At 39.6% G+C, this 7,488-nt stretch overlaps 1 protein-coding gene across 3 annotated transcripts in view; it reads left to right on the top strand.

Moving 5' to 3' along the window:
* Window positions 1-7,488, top strand: part of tox2 (TOX high mobility group box family member 2) — a 123,084-nt gene that overhangs the window by 22,982 nt on the left and 92,614 nt on the right. The window lies entirely within an intron of this gene.

The following is a 7,488-nucleotide window of genomic DNA, read 5'->3' as shown; positions in this document are numbered from 1 at the left end:
TTCCCTCTTCAGCCCAGTTTTCCTTGAGCTTTTTTATATTCACTTCTTGATTGGTTGGGGGATGGGCTGCTGGGATTGCATTTGAGAGGCTAGCTGGTTAGTGCAGGGAAAGGGGGAGAAGATTTGGGTTGTGTGTAAAGAGAAAAATAATGAGTAGAAAAGGGGTGAGTACAGGGGGGTCTGTGAGGGAGATGGAACGGGGGGAAAAACCTTTTTTTTTTTTTTTACTTTTTTTTTATTTCACCATTGAAACTGCCATAATGTCATTCTACCATGTGGAAACCAAAATGAGCCTTGCCACCAGATGTGTTCCAGTCCAGATAGTGACTTGAAAGACAGCCATTTATTGTTTTAGTGCATTTGGTGTGGTTCAAGCCTAAACTGCATGAAATGCTGATTGATGGATTTCACTAAAGAATGTGTGTGTTTGTGTGTGCATGTGTGTGTGTGTTAGAGTCAGAAGGAGCAGAGAGAGCGAGCGAGAGAGAGAGGTAGGCATCTGCTTCGTGTGATTTATTTAACCATTGCTGTGCTGGTGAGCATAAAAACCTGTTCCACACTCTGCTACGGTGGCATTTTGAACGTTATGAACTAGGGCTGGGCGTTACCTCAGATTTTTATACATATATGGCTATATTTCTAAATATATAAATATATTTCTACACGTGACTGTATCGATATAATTCATGTTGCGTTTAAATGACAATACTGGAACATGTTCGCACCTATTTGTCCTCCCTGTGTTCCTACACACACAGCCTTTAGGCTCCGCCTCCCTCACTTTCACGCACAAGCCCTCCCTCTCCCCCATCCCCTCCACCCATGTACACTCACCAAATATATCAACTGAGTTAGAATTACTTGTATAAGATTTGTATATCAATGTATAACGTGTCGACACTGAGGGGCGTTCAGGTACCATTATGAGGATATTTTAGAAACTGATGATTAAGGCACTGAAACAGTGTGGGTTTGAAGGGTCTGCGTACGGGGACAAAACATTTGTTTTATTTTATTCAAGGAGCATTAATGAATTTATATATTTGATTTTTTTTGTTTAATATGTTTTAATATTGTGCAGAGTGACCAGAGCTAATAAAGGTGTCTGTGGATTGAGGCACACAAGTGGCAGGAGTTTGTTTGTTTTTAAAGGGTTAAAGGGCCTCTAATATGTTATAATGCTTTAGGGAAAACCGCAGTTACGTCACAGAAAAATGATCGATATATACATGCAGTATCACCGTTCAGCTAAAAAAAGTATTGAGATATGACTTTTAGTCCATATTGCCCAGCTCTATTATGAACAGACAGTAGCTTCTGACATCATGAAACCTCAGTGATTCACATTCAGTACAGTGTGTATATGGTACCAAAATGCAGTCATATGAACGTGATATAGCTCAAATGTTGTTCTCTTCTTTGATAACATTTGTACGTGCTTTTTTTTTTACAATAAAAGTGAGGTCAAAAAGGTCTAAGACAGCTGTTCTAATTCTAACAATTTTCTAATTTTGAAACCTGAAAAGGTGTAAAAACATGAAATTAAAATTGATGTCAAGAAAACAAATCTGGGCTGCAGGCAGGTACACACTAAGTTCAGTTTACTTAGGGAGATATTTATTTATTCTGTCTTTCAATCAATATCAGGGATTGTATCTTTGATTCCACTACAGTGAGTAGGTTTCTCTTTCTACATTCTTTATTTGATTTTTTCGACTTCAAAGCCATAGTTTCCCAAGTGAGTTCAGAGGAAGCTGATCTTCATTAGGATAATTGCTTTATCTCATTCACAAACACATGATTCACCAAGTGATTAGTGTAGATGCTTAAGATTATGTATCTGCGAGAAGGCCTTGGCAGCTCCGGGTGAAGCAGGCTTTTGTAAATAAATAGGAGAAAATATTTCATCACACAAATTAGCGTCTGAGCTGATTATCTCTGACTTCCACACGGCGCAGCTCTCACAGTTTATCCAACAATTTGTTTGTGATTCCATCACAGTGGGATCGCCGCATTACAGCCGAGGAGTTGGTACTACTAACGGGATTTTTCTCTCTTCTGGCAAAGGCTCGGTGTGAAATGGTGCGCTGTTGCCGTTTTGTCGTCACACAGGAAATTAAACACTATGCAGAGAAGAAGTGAATGAGAGGCGCGGTTTTCAGCCGACTCAAAGAATCAGAGTGGATTTTCTTAAACAGCTTTCGTCCTTTGGTGATCATATCTGCCGTGGGTGTAAGAGGTTTTGGAGGAACAGAGACGACAGTCGTTGTCAGTTTGAAGAGCCAGTGAAGAAGGAAACATACAGCTATGGCATTGATGTATACAGTACCACGAAATCTTGCAGATCTTAGGAGCTAAATATCATTCCCTTGACTTCACCCTGCTGGGCTGTTTGTTTCAAAAAGGCCACTGAGGATGGTTTTAATTCTGCAGATTCCTTAGGATAAATGTATAAAAACAGTGATAAACAGAGTGTCGGGGCCGTCACAGTGTGCAGCTGTCGGCTGTATGAAGCAACATCCACAGGCCTGGTCAAACATGAACAGTTGCCATAGCTTCCTGTGGCATGTCCTGTGCAAACAGTGCAAAAGACAACTGACTCAGGTTCTCACTCGCAGATACTCAGCACCAGCCCACACACACACACAATCACACACACAATCTAAATACACATGCACAGATTTTTTAGGCCACACACACACTCGTGGACACAGATGCGAGCATGTCCACACTCGCTGAAGGTAAATACCCGTGTACGTCAACCTGCAGACCACAAAAATGTGGACTTTGTGGTATTTTGCAGATCTGTGTGTTTAAAAAATGTGTTTCTCTTGATAAAACATTCGCTCTGCAGAGACATATTGATTATAAATATGATCAATGTCCTGAAGGAGTCTGTAGTTTTAGTGTGTTACAGACTGAGGAGAGCGATAACTCAGCGTGAATGTTTTATTTGTAGATTCCAAAACTAGGCCAGTTCTACTGTAACGTCATAGTTCTAAAAGTAGGGGGTGGGCCCCGTTAAGGGGCACTGAGCAATTGAAAGGGTGCCAAGCAAAGTACTTTTTTTTAAAATTCAGTTTTCATGTTCGTTTCCTATGCTGTAGTTCTGTACAAGTTAGCCGTTTGATTTGGATAAGAGTGTTTTTGAAGCAGTAGTTGTAAATTTGTGGATGTGGGATGGTTGACAAAAGTCTACAAATGGGGGCGCTAATGAGAAGTTCGGGAACCACTGTTTTGTTACTGTACCTTTGCTGTAATACTTTAAGAAATAATTTAACAAATGAAATAGTTTTTTAAAATCTTTCGGCTGCAACAATTATATATTTGTTCTAGCTATTGTAAGAATTTATTTCTTTAAAGTCATGGTGATTCGGTTAGAGAACTTTCCATCCAACCATCCATCCAACCATCCATCAATCCAACCATCCATCCAACCATCCATCAATCCAAACACTGGAACACAACAACTTTAAACGATTAACATCTATGGTCTTTTCTTAATTATCTACAAACACATTTTAAAGTTGTGTTCAGCGTTACTTTAAAAAAGTCACCACACAAACAAAGAACATGAGAGCTCTGATAGGACATTCTTAGAAACTGGGAGTCAAACTGACAAATGAAAATTCTCTCATTTTCCTCTCATTCAGCAACAAAACCACCAAAACACCCAGGTGTCGATTCAATCTATAAAACCACCTTTGGAGCTACTGTATTATCAATCAAATGTATTGTATGTGTATGTGTATGGACATATTTACCTAGATGTTCTTATTGACGAGGGTTTTACTCCAAACACAGGGCAGTCTAGCAGCAAGAGGGTACCCTCGTAGTTTCTTTGGTCATTTTAGGATCCTACTCTGGGCAGTAGAGGCATCCTCAGTCCTGCCAGCCTGTATGGTTGATTTATATTTCTTCCATCCCATAATTACCCAGTGGCTGGAAGGGAGGACCTCTTTTAGATTATAGTTTTCTTTGCAGTTAAAAAAAAACTTTACAGTCTTTAAAGGATTTGCCAGTAAGCACATTTAAGGGTCTTTTGATGTTTTATCACGGAATGAAACATTAATAGGAAATTTTGCTGTCCGTGAAATGACGGGAGCAGCAAACCAGGCAGAGCATTTTAAGAAGGTTTTTTTTTTTTCTCCTCTCCCTATTCTTCACCACTCAGAGCTGTGCTATTTGTTCTAAAATGGTACCTCCGGCAGCAAATGGTAGTTTCAATATTTTTAATACACTGAATTTATCTTTACATTTTCACTCGCATTAAAAATATTTTTCCCATTATTTCTGTTTTCATTTTATTTTTTAAACAGTGCTGAAGGCTGTATCAACAAATCCCCAAAAATGAAATGAAAAGTGTTGACCTCTCTTCAGACTGGCTGACACCAACCAGGAGTAATCTGTGGCTTTTCGCAGACAGGAGAGAAAAAAGTCGCAGCTCTTACCGCGCGTACGTCAAGAATATTCTTTAATTGAGTTTTGCGAAACTGATGGAAATTTCAAATTGGTTTAAGCAGTTCATTTAGAGGGCCACATATCCTTGTTCCCTTTGATTTGGTTTGCTGTAGTCTCTGCTGCTCCTCATAACGACGAGGGTACGAGAGTGGAAGATTTCAATTACTCAGGGAAAGTCAAGAAGGTTGTTAAAGTTTGAGAAAATAAAACACAACCTGGTTGCTATGTGGAGATTGTGCCCATTTGGAATGTAATTAAATTGCTTTGGTTGCTTGCCAGTGGAGGAAAACACACACGCACACACACACACACATTCTTTTCTCCTCATCTCAAATGAAAATGTATAGAAGAAAAATACCTGCAGGGAACAGCGGGCTGTTGAATATTTGTAATACAGCATTGTGCGTTGTGCAGCCGAAATGAGTTTTGAGATGAGTTATCCGTTGTGGTTTCCCCTTTGACATTTCAAAGGTATGCGGCGTTTGAACCGTGCATTTACTGTAATCTATTTTTTTTCTCTCTTATTGATGTGTGGTTGAGTAATAAACTGCAAATTGGCTCCTTTGCTATTAAACCTATGGAGCTCCATCAAAAACCACCAAGCCACTGTGCGAAAACAGATTTGAGATGTGTGTGTGTGTGTATATATATATATATATATACTTGTACATATATGTGTATATATACGTATATATAGATACATATTTATGGTTGTACCCAGAGATGTGTGTGTGTATATATATATACTTGTACATATATGTATATATGTATATATATATATATATATATGGTTGTTGGTCGCGGTCAACATGAAATGTGTGTGACTTTTTCCTCTGGCTGCTCTGCCCCCACCACGAACTGACCAACCCATAATGAGACATGTTACAGACGTTACAGGTCTAATTTGAAAATAATGACCCACTGAATTATATGTAAGGACATACATCAGGAAGAAAAAGGTTCAGAAGTAAAGAGGCCTCTGCACAAAGTGTCGTATACACGTGGAGGAATTCCAGTGTATGGCAAAGGTATAAATCTGTGGAGGTCTGCAAATGTTGTCACGTGGACTGGGAGGATTTATGCTAAGAGCCGAGCAGTCTGCAGCCCTGAAATTACAGTTTACATTTCACATCTGTTCTAAAATTGCAAAAACTGTTTGAGGGATTTCAAAAAATCACATTCGATCACAACGATCACATTTATCACAGTCCATGTCTGCGATCCATAGATAATAGCGTGTGAATTCCTGCCCTCCAGCCGTGTTAAAACAAACAATAATTAACGTTTGAGGTAGAGCCTGCCAGTCGTAAAGCCTTGGTGACCTCTGAGAATATTAAGAAAACAAAATGTCAGTTGTATAATTGCATATAATAATATAAACTCACCAACCAGGGGTCGGGGGGGGGGGGGGGGGGGGGGGGGGGGGCAACTGCTAAATTACATTACTTTACTCATGATAAACCTCAAATTGTTGATTCAACTAAGAACAAAAACCACACTAGCTGACAGTGGTGACTCCAGATACCCTATATATTTCAGTCTAGTTTTTAGTATGTCTAATATAAAATATATATTAGTTTTAGAATTTGCAATTAGAGTGAGAGTCATCGTTCTTGGGAGTACTGCAGCCGAGCAGTCTGAAGTGCAGTTGTAACCTCTCGTTGTAATAGGCTCAAAATATCATTGACAGTGCTGTGCAACATTAACACACAAAAGGCCTAACAACAATTTTTGTAATTATTTTAATCATGTAAACATGCATAGTACCGCCTTGTTAGAAAGCATTTCATGTTGCATTGCACTTGCAAGTTAATGTTGAGCGTATTTAGGGTCCAAAAGTAATGACTCTCACTGTGTGACAATAAGTGGTAAATTGAGTCTCATGTTTCAGTGCTAACTCCAGGTAAATGTTTTTTCAGGTGCTGTTAGTTGTAGAGTCCAACTTATGTATGTCACCAAATGTAAATATACTCATATTCACACACTCACAGTTAAAGTCACGACACAGGGCAGAAGGATCCAACATTATTAGCTAATTGGCTTTAGCCGCCATATGCTAAAGGCTGTATGGTGGCAGAAATGGAAGAACTGTGGCATAGTGTGTGAGCTCCTGCTGCACAGTTGATCCTTACAGTCAGAAGCCTAATCCAATATTCACAAGATACGGGCGGCTAAGTGAATGAAAAAGCTGTGTATCAGTGGGAACAAGACTCCTGTGTCTGTGTGTCTGCAGAACTGCAGAGATGGAGGGGAACGGGCACAGACAACACATTTCTGTTTGTTTCTTTGAACAATTTCACATGTTTTCCTCCATGCGTGCCTTGCAAGATGCTGTGTAGTCGTGCATGCAACACATACTGTATGTAAACACCAACTGTGGAGAGAAGTGGGAAACTGTAAACTGTAAAACTGTAAAAGTTTTGATCCTAGGTATTTGAACTAAAACAAAAATCAAACTAGTTAGACCGCATGACGGGGAGATAAACATTATCTGACACAGTGAACTCAAACTGTTCTGCTATCTGAAAACAAACGATCAGTCAGCACATTTCAACCAGGTACATGACAATTGATTTACGTCGCAGCGTCTTGCTGCAGGCCCTGCACGTGCCACCGGCACTTGTTCTTACTTTCGTTTAGGTTTGTGCACTCGCTCCGTCTGTAATGTTCTCACTGCAGAAGGAACACTAAGCACTTTTGATCTGACCACAGTGGCATGACGCGATAGCTTTGAGAAATTTCCCACAGCCGCTCCGATCCGTTGTATTGATTTGGTTTATCAAATGGCTTTTACTGAAAACAATATGGTCTGTTATCTTGTCTCGTCTGCTGAGAAGTGAGCTCGACTAGACTAGACTAACCTAATTCTTTGCTCTGGATATGAAAATAAAACAACAACATGTTTATTCAGATAGTGGAAGAAAAATCACAATTATATACTGCAATTGTTGTGCAGTCAATCCAATGTCCCGCCCACACACATATACATTGTGCTCTTGATACCAACCTACACCAACCTTCCAAATT

This window comes from Cynoglossus semilaevis, chromosome 11 (genome assembly GCF_000523025.1).
Source record: "Cynoglossus semilaevis isolate Cse_v1.0 chromosome 11, Cse_v1.0, whole genome shotgun sequence".
Lineage (NCBI taxonomy): Eukaryota > Metazoa > Chordata > Actinopteri > Pleuronectiformes > Cynoglossidae > Cynoglossus > Cynoglossus semilaevis.
The sequence above is the reverse complement of the archived record's forward strand: the minus strand, read 5'-3'. Positions and strand labels throughout refer to the sequence as shown.